The sequence below is a fragment of the Cynoglossus semilaevis genome, chromosome 11, assembly GCF_000523025.1.
Source record: "Cynoglossus semilaevis isolate Cse_v1.0 chromosome 11, Cse_v1.0, whole genome shotgun sequence".
In the NCBI taxonomy this organism is placed as follows: Eukaryota; Metazoa; Chordata; class Actinopteri; order Pleuronectiformes; family Cynoglossidae; genus Cynoglossus; species Cynoglossus semilaevis.
In genome coordinates this window covers 5,756,464-5,771,953 of record NC_024317.1, presented here as the reverse complement: position 1 = coordinate 5,771,953, position 15,490 = coordinate 5,756,464, and the positions used below count along the sequence as shown (strand labels likewise).

Here is a 15,490-nt window from a genome sequence, read left to right as displayed (position 1 = left end):
CTTCTGCGCCGGTGCTGTCCAGGGTGAGGTAAATCAACATGAACAGAAAGAGATTTCACCCCAAGGAAAAAAAAAAAAAAAAAGTTGAGACTTATGTGAGACACTGACGGAGCGCTATTGTTTTGAGAATGTCAGTGCTACTTTTTTTTTTTTAATCATTATAATTTTAAATTAAAGAGGCCTTAATAAAGAGAACATTTTTTGAATCTCTAACCTTGATCGGGTGACCCATCGAAGAACCACGTACAGAGAAAGCCTCTTGCAACTGGTCAGACTTCAGGCATCAATCACACTTCACTTGAGTCTCGATCATTTCAGGAGGATGTACAGCAGATACTGGTGTGCAGTACGTGGATGATGGAGACCAAGAACGCTGTGTATATCAATGTTGAAAGGTAGCCGACACTGAGCTCAAACACCAGTGCTTTTGAACTGTCGCTCTCAGAGGACTTATCGTGTACAGCAGTTTAAGATTTCATTCATCCAGTACATTTACTATTTATATGTTGGTATTTATAAAAAAGGTACTAAGTTAATTAGCATTTTTTCTTTTTCCTTACAATCACTGTAGCTGTGGCACTGATGTCAAATAACCACAGTAGTTGTATCCATTTTGTCATCAGGTTAGTAGATTTGCCCGGCTGTGCAAAACTACAGTAGATGCTTGTTGTAGACCCTCAACTGGTTGTATTATAAATATTCTCTAGACTTTTTTTTTTAAATGAAAATGTCTTTTACAGTCTCTTTAAAGAAGAAGCCATATAAAAAAAATAAAGAATTTGTAATGAATTGTTCCTCCTGTGTTTTTATTAAACGGTTAGACCTTTAGACCACCTCAATAAACCCCATGTGTCCAGATAATTAAGATCCCCATGACTCAGACCACACCCAATCACAAACATAAGTGGATAAGGTTCCATATGTGATTGACAGCTGCACCATCCGGAAGACGTGACAGGCACCTGGTTGAGCATGACTGTGGTCTGAACACCGTGATCCAGCGCTGCCTGTGTGGTCATTTTGGTTTAATTACATTTTTTAATTTTTTAAACTTGGTTGATCCCAAACTGGGGGAATTGATATGTTAACAGCAGATCTGCAGCAGCAGGCAGTGTCTCTTTTTAAATTGGATCATTTTTGATCCAACACCAAAGATGTGACTTTGAACGCCTCAGAGAAACGTGGTCCATATTCTGAATTTGTATTTTGTCCATTAGCAACCAAAGATTCTGACCCAACTTCTTTGTTTTTAATTAAATCTATAATAAAAAATTCCTGCTAAACAAGACCAGGAGACCCCTTTATCAATATATTTTTTAACAAATTAAACATGTTTTGTAAAAAACAAAAATCAACTTTCTTTGTCTTTTAACCTTTGTCAAAAATAAGTAATACCAATAAAACAGCCTGGTGAATCTGGTGATGTCATGGGAAAATGAACAATCCCCATCAACATGTTGATTGTATTAAATGAGCAGTCATTACCCAGCAGTGTCAAAGACTCCTCTACAAAACACATTTAAAGTTTTATGACATTGGTGACGGTGTCTGTCTGCGGTGTGACAAACAACCAACCCCGTCACAGTTGTTTCTTGACGGTGTTTCTGTGTACACACGGTGTACAGTGCTGTCGGCCAAGTTTGTGTTTGTGTGTGCGTGTCTCTGCTATTGCTGTGTCACAGAACATGCAGCAACATTGAATGGTAGATGTCGAAAACCCTGTGGGGTGAGCTGGTTCACTTCATGTGCGTGTGTGCTTGTTATCAAAGCAGCATGTGATGTTAGATCCTGCACTGCAGGGGCCCAGACTTTTATCAAGCCACAACAGCACCACCTGCCAGGGGTGCTGGGTGTTCCCTTGGCTGAGACGTGTGTGTATGTGTGTGTGTGTGCTCTCTCACTGAAGACTCTGAAGAGCTTTAAACACTTGTTAACCAGGCCAACAAATATATAAAAAAAAAAAGAAAGAAAAGAAAAAGAAAAATCACTTTGCTAAACAAGCTTATCCAGGTCCTGTTTCCCAGTGATGTGTCACCTTTAACAATCACTCAGCCTCAGAGAACACAACACAGACAAGGCTGGAAACAAAAACACATGCAATACAATTTATTCCCTCAGTCGTGACTTAGAACATGATCCTGCTCCAGAGATATGTCTGTTTGGCTAAGGGGAAAAAAGACCCAGATGATTGTTCTTTAATGGTGTTTATTCTGGTTGTTTTGTACGGATTATTTTGCCAAGTGACAAATGAAAAGCAAAGCGTGTGCCACTTAGTTTATTTATTTAATTATTTATTTTCAGATGACATCACTGAGCTCCACGACAAGTTGTTTTCAAGTCTTGCTGCTATTAGATAAGACACACCCTACACTCTGACCTGGTAAAAAGGAGTTTGGTTAATTGTGGGAATGGGTTCATATCTGTAACCTAATCTTTCTAGTATTTTCCTAGTGTTTTATTTAATCATTTATTTTTCAAATGTGTCTCAAAAGTTTATTAATCCTTAACCTTCCAGGCATCCAAAGGAATTGAATGTATATTAGGCCAACAACCTCCAAAATGACATGATATGTTGTGTATAAGGGTGTCAAAATTACCAGAATTATTGTGTTAATTAAATTTAAATTGTTGTTATTTATGTACACTAAGAGAAAATACAATTTAAATGCTCAGCATGTCTTTAACTAGAAGCCTTTCAGTTGTGAAAGTTTAGCCCCAGGAAGGTGAAGTCACTCATATACATTGAAATGTGTATGGCAAATAATTGAATCCTCTAATGACTGAGTTCAGATTGTCAAACTTCAAATTCAGCAAATACCAGTTTCGTTCAAACCACATTCACAAGTTCAACAGTTGAAGCATGCTGTAAATAAAAAACTGTCACTAGGTCACATCCACCCGTCTTCTAAAACCTAATTTTTTCTGGGTCGTGGGGAGTGCAGTTTGTACGGTGAGGTATTTGTACATTTTGGTGTCTGGTGTTGCTGGTGTAAGTGTGTGTTCTTTCACAGCTGTGCTGATTCCTGGGCTGATGAGCTGCACACCTGAAGGCGGTTCCTTCCAATCAACAGAGGAGGATATATATAAGCTGCAGCTCCACAGGAAGTTAGTGCCAGAGTGTCTTGTGCTACAGAGAGGGAGAGACATCTGGCTAGGCACTGCATTATGTTAGTATTTGTTGTGTTTACCTCCTTGTTCTCAGAACCTTGTTGAGTGACCACTGCCAACACCTTTCGGGAATCGTCACTGGTGATTCACGACCTGCTACAACTTTCGAACATTGCACTTAGTCACTGGGACCGAACCTCCCTGTTTCTGGGAGCCACCACTGGCCACAGCTCCTTTAGGTCCACTACCTGGAAGAACTGTTCTGTCTTGAGTATCTCTAGGAGATACTCCACACTCCCTGTGTTTTATCTACACTACCTTAACATCAAGAAACTGAAGAGGAGTTTTTTTTCTTTCGTTAGCTACTGCAAAAAGGACTTAAATTGCTTAATGTTGATTGGTCACTGTTTTCTAGTTCTTGTCTTTGAAATGTGACAGTGTAAGACATTTATCAATTGAAAACCTGTCTGGACTGCACACAACAACTCAACACCATAATATCCTCACATGATTCTTACACACACACACAAGCCTTACCTTTTGAACTATACATTTCATTTTTGGAGAAAATGTGTTTTTACACTGAATGCAGCTGGTTTTATTTCACTGTGACAGAGTTTTTCTGTGCTACGTTCTGAGTTCTGGAACATGGGCATGAATAAAATGTCATACATTTATAACAATAATAATAATTATTGTTAATTTTTATAATATACAGTTAAAGATATATATATATATATATATATAGTGTGAAATACTGTGCTGTATATGGCCTCTGTTTTCCAGAGTCCCACTTGTGTTTAGGAATCTGTCAGTGTTTCTTGATAGAAACCATGCAGGAATTTTAGTACTGACTACTAAAGGTGCCAAAACATAGGACAGGTCGCCGTTTTCACGGCTGAATCGTGTCACCTTCCTGGAAACAGCTCGCATTCAGCAGAATTTATGGCTTCGCTGTTGCCGTGCGTGTCTTGTTGTTGGTGCGACAACACATCGGTTCTTTCCCCCTCGACGTCTTTCACAGTTTGTCTCTCACCGTGCTTTCTTTGTGATCTCACTCAAACATTTATTCTGTTGCTTCTCCTCCCCGCGGTTGAATCACTTCATCGGTCACTCCTCGATGTTTTTCTCCTTACATGCTCATTGTGAAGGTCACTGAAGAGGGGCAGGCATGAAGCTCGGTGTCATGTCAGGTCCACCTGACCCTTATTGTGCTGAGTCAAGAAGGCCCCTGGTCTCTCTCTCTCTCTCTCTCTTTCTCTCTCTCTCTCTCTTTCTCACTCACTCTCCTCGCACTTTCACATGCACGTACCAAGTAGGTTCGGTCAAGTCTCACCCTCCACACGGTTCTCACTCTGTTGTGTAACTGTGACGTCATGGGATTCCTCAGAAGTGCCCTAAAATCAGCTCAGCAGCATGAGACCTGAGTGCTACTTTACCACAGCCTGACCAGAACACCTGTGTGATTGGCTGCTGTCGGACACTCATACCCAAGAGCTTGAACCATTAAATGGAATAATATAATCCCCAGTTAATTTTAAAATGACTTAGGGAACCCTGTAAAGTCTGATGTGAAAAAAATGGAACTGAGGCATTTATTAAACATAAATGAAGATTTAAACATTAGGCATTTTTTGAAACTTGAAACTGCTCACAGCAATGAGGTCTTAGGCAAATATGATACGAATGATTTTATATGGTTAAATGATACGTATCATCATCCTCTTGCCAACACATTGTCCAGCTGTTTTATATCATTCCTGAAAATGAGGGTCTTGCAGATGAAGGATTCATGATAAGGGGAAGCAAAAATTATCTTCTAATTTATCAAGAAAATGAGGCATAACCGAGAATCTAGCTAATCAGTAACATGGTGAATATTCCTCTAAACAAGACTCAGATGCGGTATTTAATCTGAAAGTATTGAGTGCTGAAAATCTTCCCATCTGGAGGTCAATGCTGTGTAGAGAATCATTCCAATCATAATTGTGTAATTGCTCGTTATTTCCCCTTTCATCTTTCACATGCCACTACGTTTCAGTGCAAATGTTCCTTCATTAAATCAATGATCAGCGCACTGCCGGACCGGTCCTGCGTCTGCGTCCTCCTCTGTCCCTGTGACACGTCAGGCTCCTCCTGCCTTACATGGCTTTATCTGAGCCTGGTTTGCGTCAGTGTTGAGATAGAGAAAGATTCAAGCTATATTTACCAAAGGCTTTTAACAGGGTTGACCACACCCCAGAGACCCCTCACAACACAATCACTAATGTGGGTCTTTTCTTTGCTAATAATCTACTCTGATAACGAGCACAGGTCACAGAGTTAAAGGCACCTGTGACAGGGCTGAGTGGGGTTCATTAGGAGCTCATGGGGTTCATTCATGGGGTTCATTCACGAGGAGCACGACTATAAAAATAGCATCAGGGCAGATGTTAGGGCAGAGGGCATCTTGGAATCTTGGTCAAAAATATTTATTTTCTTCCTATGGTAGAGGTGGTCATTTTTATGATTAAGGTCTTTAAAAGCAGCAGCGAGGAAACTTTTTTTTAAAACCCAACACGCTCTGCCTGTTTAGGCCCTCAACGTTTGCCTTAAAAGAACATACCTTTGTTGTCAATATAAACGTGTGTGTGTGTGTGCGTGAGATGGTTGTTTTTATAATCAGGTGTGTGGTTGTTCAGTTAGGAATGCAGTCCCTTAATTCATATGGCTTAGTGTAACAAAGGCTGGTCTGACTGTGGTAAATAAATTATAGGTGTCCTGTAATTTATAAACAGATTTTTTTAAATAATAATAAAATTGTTAATCATTATTTTTTAATTATTAATAATGTATTATTAAGTGAATAATTATAATTACGACAACAAAAATAATAATAATGAAATAACAACTTTATTGTTATAATTAATATTATTATTTATTTTATTTAATTGTTGATCTATGGAGATCACTGAACCAAGGAAATATAACACTTTAAATGTTCACATCGGCACACTTTTATTTGAAAGTATTTATGACATTCGCCTCAGGGCTCCACTACAGAGGCTGCCATATTGGATCACCTTGATTCACAGCAGTTCGTCACTTCAAATACTATCTGTACTCAACCGTAGAGATTAAAAACACATTCCCCTGGATACCACTTCTGAAATGCCGAATGTCACACATGCAGATTCCGGTAATTGTTCAAAATGACAACAACAGGACAAATGTGTTTGGGTTCTATGACTATGACCTCACGGTGTGTTCTGGACTCTGCCAGGAACAAGTGCTTATCAAAACAGCAGGTCTGCATCTTATCGGCTCCTCCTGATGCTGCTGGTGCTTTCCAGGCCTGACACTTCCACCGTAGCTGGTGATTATGAGATGAGTCAGAGGAAGAACAGTACCATGTAGTACTGATAATATGTGGCCATGTTTATTAAAGTTAATGGCACCGAGGAGTCACACGTCATGGTTGCTGCCAAGGTAGAACAGGGAAAAAATGACGTCGGCAGAAAGGTGACGGAAAACAGTCAGTGTTGAACCAGAAACAACAGCTGTAGTGGCCTTTCAGCTGGACAACACAGAGACCTTTAACCGTAGACTGTATATAAGAAACAGACGTGACCATCGGGTTTCAAGTGAGCCCCAATACAGAAGAGACCCACAGTTTTTTTGATGTTTACCACCAATGTGACCGTGACCAGGTTTACGGTTGACTGGCTCCTGTTTGACAGTGTGGCTGTCAATCATACATACGCCGTGTCCAATCATATATACCTTTCCACTCACAGCAAAGCTCTGTGTAGAAGAGATGCAACTTCACTGTGTTTGCGTTCACTAATCTGGTAACCATGGTGTTCAACAGAAATGGTTGTTATCTGTTGTTACATGACTTTGTTTATAATCAGATGAACCGGGGCGGCAGTAAAATGGCCGTCATTTTAGAAGACCAATCTTTTTCATTCGAAGTAAATGAATGACTAATGTTACAATGGAAAGTGAGCAAATGCTAACCCTGCCTACAGGATATCCTGAATATGGATCTGAAAAAGTTAACAGGCGAGGAACCCCATTTGAACTCAGCTTATTTAAATACGGAAGAATCAAGTGGTCCTGACAGGTTCTTGAATACAACTGCCAAAGCAGCTTCCAGCTCCATAACAACAAGCAGGCCAGGATGGTGACATTAAAGTCTCTGCTCGGCTCATTATTAATCTATATTTAAACAGAACATTCAAACTGTATGTTTAAACGGCTAAAAGTTCAGTCTTTAACATTTTTTTTTCTGAGCATGCTGGTGTGTTCGTGTGTGTGAACACAGACATGACCCTGTGTTCATCTTGTGCAGCTGCACTGATTCTGGGCCTGAAGGCCAGTGCACCTGAGGACTACCCTAATCAGTAATGAAGAACAATAGAAGATCATCATCAGAGCTGTTGCCAAAGTCGTGGTAACAGTTGGTTGTGTTGGAAACTCTCAGTTTTGTCTAAACTTTTAGGTAACTCCTGTTTCATTACTTCCTGATCCCTGGAGGTTGCCACAGCGTATACTTGTAAGTACTGCATTTCTTCACCTGATTAGATTCATCAGCTTCTGTCTATTGACTTGGGTCGCAAAGGTTTGTGACTTTTAAGATATGAGTCCCCAGAAAAAACGTTTGGGAAACACTGATCTAAAGCCCTAAGATTCTGTTCCAGAAGTCTCTGCCATCTTTAGTTGACTTAAAGCTTTGATTGTATAATTCTCCTACAAATTACAGTAGAATAATATGTTCTTTTACCAGAGCATTAAGTGGCGATTCTTATTTCTTAGGCTCTTTTTCAGATTCATGCATGAGGAATGTAGTAAACAGGGGGGTGTGTTCCTGGAGTTGAAGCATTTGAAATGACCCTAACTTTTGTTTAAAAATGCTGTTTTTAAAGCACAGTTCTGGCCGTAACCACGGGCTCTTCCTCTGTAATATAATCTTACTTGTCTCATGCGGAGCCTGGGGAGGTTCGTTCTGGCTGTGCTGTAATCACTTGCTCAGTCACCCCCTCTGCTCCCCCTCCCCCAATCTCCTATTTCTGATAACCCATACCACACCCCCACCCCCAACACCTCCCAACGGTTGAGGCACCACAGACACTTCCAGTCTCGCATCCTCCCCTGTGACCATTTCACACCACCCTTGTCTGGAAGTGTTGACATTCAGGGTTAAAACAGACACCAACCCACCCACTTCACCCCCATCTCCCCACTCCCCCACGCCCCACCGAATGAGGAAGCAGTCGTTTTGGAAAAGAAAACTTTCCTGCAGTCATTGTTCAAGTAAGCAGCTGATGTAGCGTGTGCTAACATCCTGCACGAGGTGCGACAAAGCAGTGGAAGAGAAATAAGGAGGTGGAGAAATGAGAAGTTGTAAATGGTCTGGTGAGGTCAAAGACGTGTTTAAGATGTGAACGTCATGAGCGGCTTCAACCGTTACACCACAAAATAAAAGCCCTGACCTTCAACCACCAGACTTTGAGTTTTGTGTGCACGCATGCGCGCTCCTGTTGTCGTATAGTCTTATCTCTGACCAACATACTTTCCACCGAGTAGTTGTTGTTTCCACTTCAAACTCAAACACAGCGAAGATCTGTTGGTTGGGGTGGTGGCAGAAAACGTGAGAGGGAGAGAAAAGGGGCAGTGAGGGGTGAGTGATGTCTAGAAGATCGGAGCTTCTGACAGAGACAACTGCAGTTAGTCTTCATCCATCATATTCCATTTCTTAAGAAACCTTTTGTATAGTTACCAAAGTCAACTGAACAGAAAGTGAGCAAAGCTTTATATCACTGGGGCATTTCAATTGAGAAAGATATTTCCCCTCCTTTCCAGTGAACAAAGTGTCAAGTCTGCAACCCTATTTGCATGTTGCAGGAAAACACATTTTACATACACATGTACAAATAACTCAAAAAAAAGTGAGATACAGGCACCTCATTTATCCACTGTGCCGTTGTTTCCGTGCATTACAGCGTTACAGCGCACCTTCTGGTGTTTTATTATAGTTCTCATACTAGAACAAATCTGAAAGGAAGTCTTGCTCCCCTGATGTTGAAAACAAACTGCTGACATTGTTGACCTACTTAAAATAAACTACCCATGAAGCCATTGACACACTGAACTGCATTTGAAAACTAAATAACCCTCTGACCAGTGAACAGCTGGTCGTAGTGAAAAGATTTGCTCCGTAAAGATGCGGAGGGGCGGGAGAGAGGCGTCATCCTTTAATAGCAGCTTTTAATGAAACATCTAAAGATGCATCACAGCACAGAGTCCACAGAGACTACGACTAACACACAGCTGGACTAGCTAACATGTTTTAGAGTACATGTAAGAGTATCTGGATAAGGTATCGTCACTGATAACACCCCCCCCCCCATCTTCAAACACTGACATTGACTCTGTGTGCTATGATATGTCATCTTTTTTTTCTAATTCTCTCAGGACCATTTTATCAGCTTCACCACCTTCGATAAGATCACCTTGTGTGTGTGAGTGTGAGTGTGAGTATATACACACGCCACTGTGTGTTGCCACCCACAACACACCGCGGGGAACAGTAAGCAACAGGTGTAAGTCATTGTTTCAACAAACACTGAATGTTTTTTTCTTCTTCTGCCTGACTCCAGAACCTTTGCTGTCACCTCTGGCATATCTTGACAGCTGAACACTCATGTGTGAAAGATCCAATTTAACTGTGTCACTGCGTGAAAAAAGCCAAGTATCAGTGACCTGCTTCTGAATTCCCTCTTGGAACACATCTGTTGTCAGTGTCAAACGGCACATGACCTGCGTAGCGCTCCGACTGTTATTTAATGAAAGGCAGCTGGTGGGACGCAGCTGTTCAACTCACACACCTGTGATAACCAGACTGCGGACTGACAGCAGCAGTGTGTAGGACACCTCAGCAGATGACATGAAATAACATCTGTCAATATTGATCATTTATGTTGTTCCTCAATTTAATTTAACAACGCTAATGCAGCGTCTTTATCTTTGTCAAATTCACAGTATTGTGGTGATCCTGAATTAGTCACTCTTTTTTACGTTCCTGTTAGCTTTCAAAGGGATGGTTGTTTTTTGTGAATTTGTCTTTGCTGTCACTGCTGTGAGCAACTGCACAACTATTTACACAAGAGAAAACACCATGGTTATTTTTGTTATTTGGAGCATGACACTGAGGCTTTATTCAAAGTGCATTTTCCTGTTCTTTTTAAAAGATCCTGATGTGGTTTCCACTTGACTTTGTTTTATTATTAGTATTAGTATTATTAGCAATAATAATAACAATATTTTTATTAAATGTTTTTTAAAATTTTAACCATGAAACTAATATTAATTTAAATCTGCAATCAGATTTAATAATAATAATAATAATAATAAATTTTATTTATAGGCGCCTTTCTGGACACTCAAGGTCACCGTACACAATGTTCAACAGTCAGACTAGAATGGGGGGGGCTTTTTTAAGAAGTAAAGTTTGGGAATAAATGTCAAATTTCATTTCTTTTTTTACTTGTTGGGATAATAAAATACTATTATGTCACATTTTGTGTTTCTAGCAAAGAGAGGAACAACACCAAGACAGCAAAAGTCCACAAACCTCACAATGTAGCCTAAAAGATTTCAAGGAAAAAGTAAAAATAAAAGTGTTGGGAACCAGTCTGCAGAAGAAACAGGACAGTTATAAATGTGACATAACTGGAACTATCCAACCAGGTGTGAGCCAAAAGGAGGCATCAGAATGGACGGTGATGATTGCACAGATTTGATTCCACCGTCTCAGATATTTCTGACCATATATTCATCTCTTTCTCTGTTTCATCTTCTAGAGCACATCAGCCACGGAAACTCCCCCACCATTCATATCTCCCATCATTGGTTTGTGGAGGTTTCCTCAAACCTTTCCTATTTTAGTATGTTCCACTTGATGTGATTAGTCCCCCCATTAAAAAAAAAAGAACTCTCTAAGGTCTGTCCGCTCTCCCATAAAATAAAGTGACCCTCTGTGTTTGTGTGTTTCCATGCACCAGTACTCATGTTACTGATCCTGGAGGGAGTGATCCGAGCTCAGGAGGCGAGTCCACCAGGATTCACCAGCAGCTCTTTATAAGGACAAGAGAAAAAAGGCCCTGCTGCCTCTATATTTAGACCCACTTTATTGGGCCTCTTTCTCTCCCTTTTCTTCCCTCTGGTCCTGCTGCTGCTGCCGCTGTTAGAAATCTCTCACTAAAACCATGTGGGAGGATGGCCTTGCGCTCTATCACAGCAAGGAAGGGGTGAGTCGATAAAGATCTGGCTGATAATAACAGAGAAGAGTAAAACAATGGATGGGGAGAGGACAGAGGGAGGATGATGGAGAAGAGAGAAGGTGGGTGGTGAGAGAAGGAGTTTTCATTGGTTTTCCTGTGCTCCACAGGGTCTTTCTTCTCCATCACTTCAGTGGAAGACCCAAAAAAAGGTCCATGTTATTCATCCACTCGAATGAATTTTGCCTTTCCACCTTTTCTACAGCTTAAGTGGCATCATCTGCTTTTTTCTATAGCTCTATGCCCAAACATAGGCCTCTCATATATATATCCCCATTATATGTATGTGTATATGTATGTGTATATGTATATAGTCCTTTAGCATACCTGAGCTCTTATGAAGGTCTTATCTGCAAAACAAATCATTTGTTTCAACACCTTTGCCCCCTGTTGTCCAACATTTACAGCCATTGACACTCGGCACTCCAAAAATGGCATTCCCTTACGCTCGGCGTCTCTTATCTTATTGCCTGGTGATTCTAATAATGTGTAGTCAAACACTAATGGCACTGTGTCAGCACCCAAGAGAATCTGCTGCTAAAGCAGAAGAAAAACAAAAGAGAGAGGGTTGGGAGTTGGCCGGAGATGGGACACAGATCACTTTCAAAGAAAAGATTAATGAAACCATAAACAACCTCAACATGTTTACAATAAATTAGATGACTGGAAATGAGCCAGCATCATGGTTCTTTTGATGAACACGGTGAACATTGATATTTGTTCAAAAATGTCAATAGGACAAAGTAACTGGATCAATGTTTCCCAAACGTTTTTTCTGGGGACCAATATTTTAAATGTCACCAAACTTCACGACCTAAGTCAACAGACATTATTCGTAAACTCCTGGGAAACATGATGCGAGACAACCCAAAAAAATCTCTTGCGACCCACCTGAGGGTTGCGAACCAGTCTCTGGGAAACGATGAACTGGATCACTAAAATAAAACAACCAGGAAAGTTATTTTGACATTTTTTCAGAATTATAATTAGCATCAAAATAAATCTAATAAAAGGAAAATTTTAAAACTGTCCTATATTTAAATGTGAAATGTTTCTTTGGTCCAGTTTCTTAGCAGATCTACAATACAGAGATTCTGAGTCAGTCAGTCTGAACTATTTATTCCAGATTTGGTAGACAACAGTTGTCTTATTTCACATTTCACATGACTGAAATATATAAGACATTTAGCTTTAAATACATCCAAATGTATGACACTGGGTTTGACTGTGACTGTTCCACCTGCCTGTAAGGTCCTGTTAAACACTAGCTGTTGTTGCTTGTCTTATCCCAGCTCAGTCCACAATCACCATGTGCTGAGAAGAGCACAGAGGAAGTGACACCACAGACAGGTGGAGTTAATAAAGCAAAAGGTACTATTTGAATATCAGCTGCGCGATGCAGCAGCAGTTGCAAAAAAAAAAACATCAACTGCCATGCAAATGAGAGCCAAATATGATTCAAAACAGGAAAGGAGAGTTCAGGACAGAGGCCAATGTGCAGGAGGCTTTTGGGTACGCAGTACGTACAGTAATATGGTGGCATCACGTCATCAGTCCATGTAGTTTTTGTGGTTATGACTTCTTTCGACAGTGTCTATCCAGTCTTACAGAGACAACAGCACCCTGGGGAAAGGACAAGTCATGACATCACCAGAGTAGTAGCAACACTGAGGACAATAATTCTCTGTGCAGCAGAGGAGCTGAGGCGTGGCCTGGCTGCACAGAGGCGTCTGTCAGTGGACCAGCGAGGCCGAGCAGCTGTCTCAACCTCTGCCTGTGTCACAGATGCTGTGTCAATCCTTCATCAAAGCTCACACAGCATTTGGACAATGGATGGACAGATTTATATAATGTCTCCTCAAATATGTGTGTGTGTGTGTCAGCATCTCTGTGACCATGCTGATGTTCCAGCATTGGAACGCAGGGCTGTAGGTGGAGTAGGGGTGGAGGCCCAGAGATATAGAAAAAACAACAACAACAGCTACACAAAGAGCTGATGGACAAATATTCCTCACTGAATTTCAGGGGTGATGACAGCTGAGATAAATGTGTATGTGAATCACACAGCCTACCCACATGACAGCAGCATGATTTACTATAAATGTGTCTTCTTTTAGACTTGTGTTTTTATCCTCCACTCATATAGGTTTTCTGCCCGAGGCCCAGCTATGGCAAATGCTACAAATCTTTTTTTACGAGTCGTGACAGGGGCGATGCTATGGCAAATGCTACAAATCTTTTTTACGAGTCGTGAAGTGAAGTTGCTCACCATGCAGGTTAATTTAACAGTAATGTGCCGAGTTTAAATGTTTCTAGAACACACCACCTGGGTTATCAAAGCAGTCTGGCTGACATTTAAAAAACAAAAAGGCTCAATATGGCATGTGCAAATAGTGGATGAGCATCATTGAGCATGTATTGGCGGTGTATCAACACAAAACCCACCTGCCCTTCAGTGTAGGACTATTAACAACAAAAGCCCTCGGAGATATGCCCCACCCTTTAGGGCTGCAGCAGCTATCTTTTCAACCTCCACTCACCTGTGAGGACGATTCAATGGGTTATTAAAGCCTTTAATAGACGTGGGTCGATGGGATTATGAATTTTGCATTGAGGTTACTAACCCAAAACTGGAGCAGTTGGGGGGCGGGTTTCATGATTATTGAAAATGTTGTTGTTACTTGCAACATGGCTTAAAGCTCTGTAGTTTCTGTTTAAGCAGTTGATCCTTTGTTAAAAACACAATGTAGCTGTATTATAGCAGGGGTCTCAAACATCTGGCCGACACACAAGACCCCACAGGCCGTGTGTCACACAGGCAAAACATATTATACTGGCTTTTTTTTTACTGGGGGTGCATGGTTCCTCTACTTTGGTAAGCATTAATCTAAAAGTGCTAAAATATCAAAAGCAAAAAAGTTGTTGAAATATGAAAGAACATCTGTCCATTATGGAGCAAATTGAAGTTTCATTGCTGACCAATTAGCATTTTTTTGTTTAATGTATAAATCCTAACCCTTACCTTGACCCCTACCCTTACTTAGGGCCATGTTAGCGATATCATACTACTACTGTACATATGATACCACCTCTGTTACGTAGGAGGTCTGAGCCCAGGGTAATGCTGGAGATTTAGATCTCCAGAGATTCAGAGAAGAATTAAATTTTCAAATGTTTGTGTAAAATTTGATTTTGATAAATGTTCTGATTACTATTACAGCTAAGTATTTAGGCAATTTGATAGTCCAGCTTTTGTCACGCTAATAAATTGATTAAATTTTATGGTACAGTATATGGTAGTGCTAAATTTATTTAGCAGAAGTATGAAAGTTAAAAAAAGTCTTCCTAAACGTCCATAAATGACATAAGGTTTTGAGTGTTGTTTTGAGGTGTGAGCTACTGCAACCATGTGATAGTCTGATGAGGGAGTAGTGTGTCTAATTGTTGTATTGTCCTCCTGGATAACTTGGCTGGTCTGTCCCTCCACTGAACTCAGTGACTCTCTGAAAACAGCTGCACTCTGTAAGACACACATATCCGTCTTTATCCTGGGATCAAGATCAGTAAAACTGTCACCAAGGAATGAGTACATTCACACTGTAAGGCATTTTGCTGTTGTTGTTGAATTGACATCACAGCTCAAGACTGCTACCTTGTGGTTTATAAGTGAAGGCGAAAAAAAATGGCGAGCTCAAGCTGAAGATGTTTGTCTTGAATTGAAATGACACAAAACACATAACAGACAAAGCGTTTTCGTGTGTTTGTTTGTGTGATTATAAATGGGGTTTGGATAATCAAAGTTGTGTAAAGGGTGAAATCCATCGCTGTCGTTATAAATTATTTGACAATTGCAGCACAGATACTACTTCAATTATAGCCGCAGAAGAACGTTATGACCAACACGAAAATGTGTCATTCCCATACCGGGAGTCGAACCCGGGCCGCCTGGGTGAAAACCAGGAATCCTAACCGCTAGACCATATGGGAACTTGTAAGTATGTGCCGCATCATACGTAGAAGTACGTATTTGGTGATTTCACTTGTGATGTGTATATTATATG

The 15,490-nt window shown here is 40.6% G+C and overlaps 1 long non-coding RNA gene and 1 other non-coding gene across 2 annotated transcripts; one reads left to right on the top strand and one right to left on the bottom strand.

Annotated features, from left to right (window-relative positions):
- Positions 1-8,688: 8,688 nt before the first annotated feature.
- On the top strand, positions 8,689-13,629 carry LOC112487782 (uncharacterized). Its single transcript, XR_003051204.1, has 6 exons — positions 8,689-8,770; positions 9,565-9,623; positions 9,750-10,014; positions 10,683-10,871; positions 10,953-11,036; positions 11,154-13,629. It is a non-coding gene; the product is annotated as an uncharacterized LOC112487782 (long non-coding RNA).
- Positions 13,630-15,344: 1,715 nt separating this feature from the next.
- Positions 15,345-15,416, bottom strand: trnae-uuc (transfer RNA glutamic acid (anticodon UUC)). Its single transcript has one exon. It is a non-coding gene; the product is annotated as a tRNA-Glu (tRNA).
- Between the last annotated feature and the right edge of the window lie 74 nt (positions 15,417-15,490).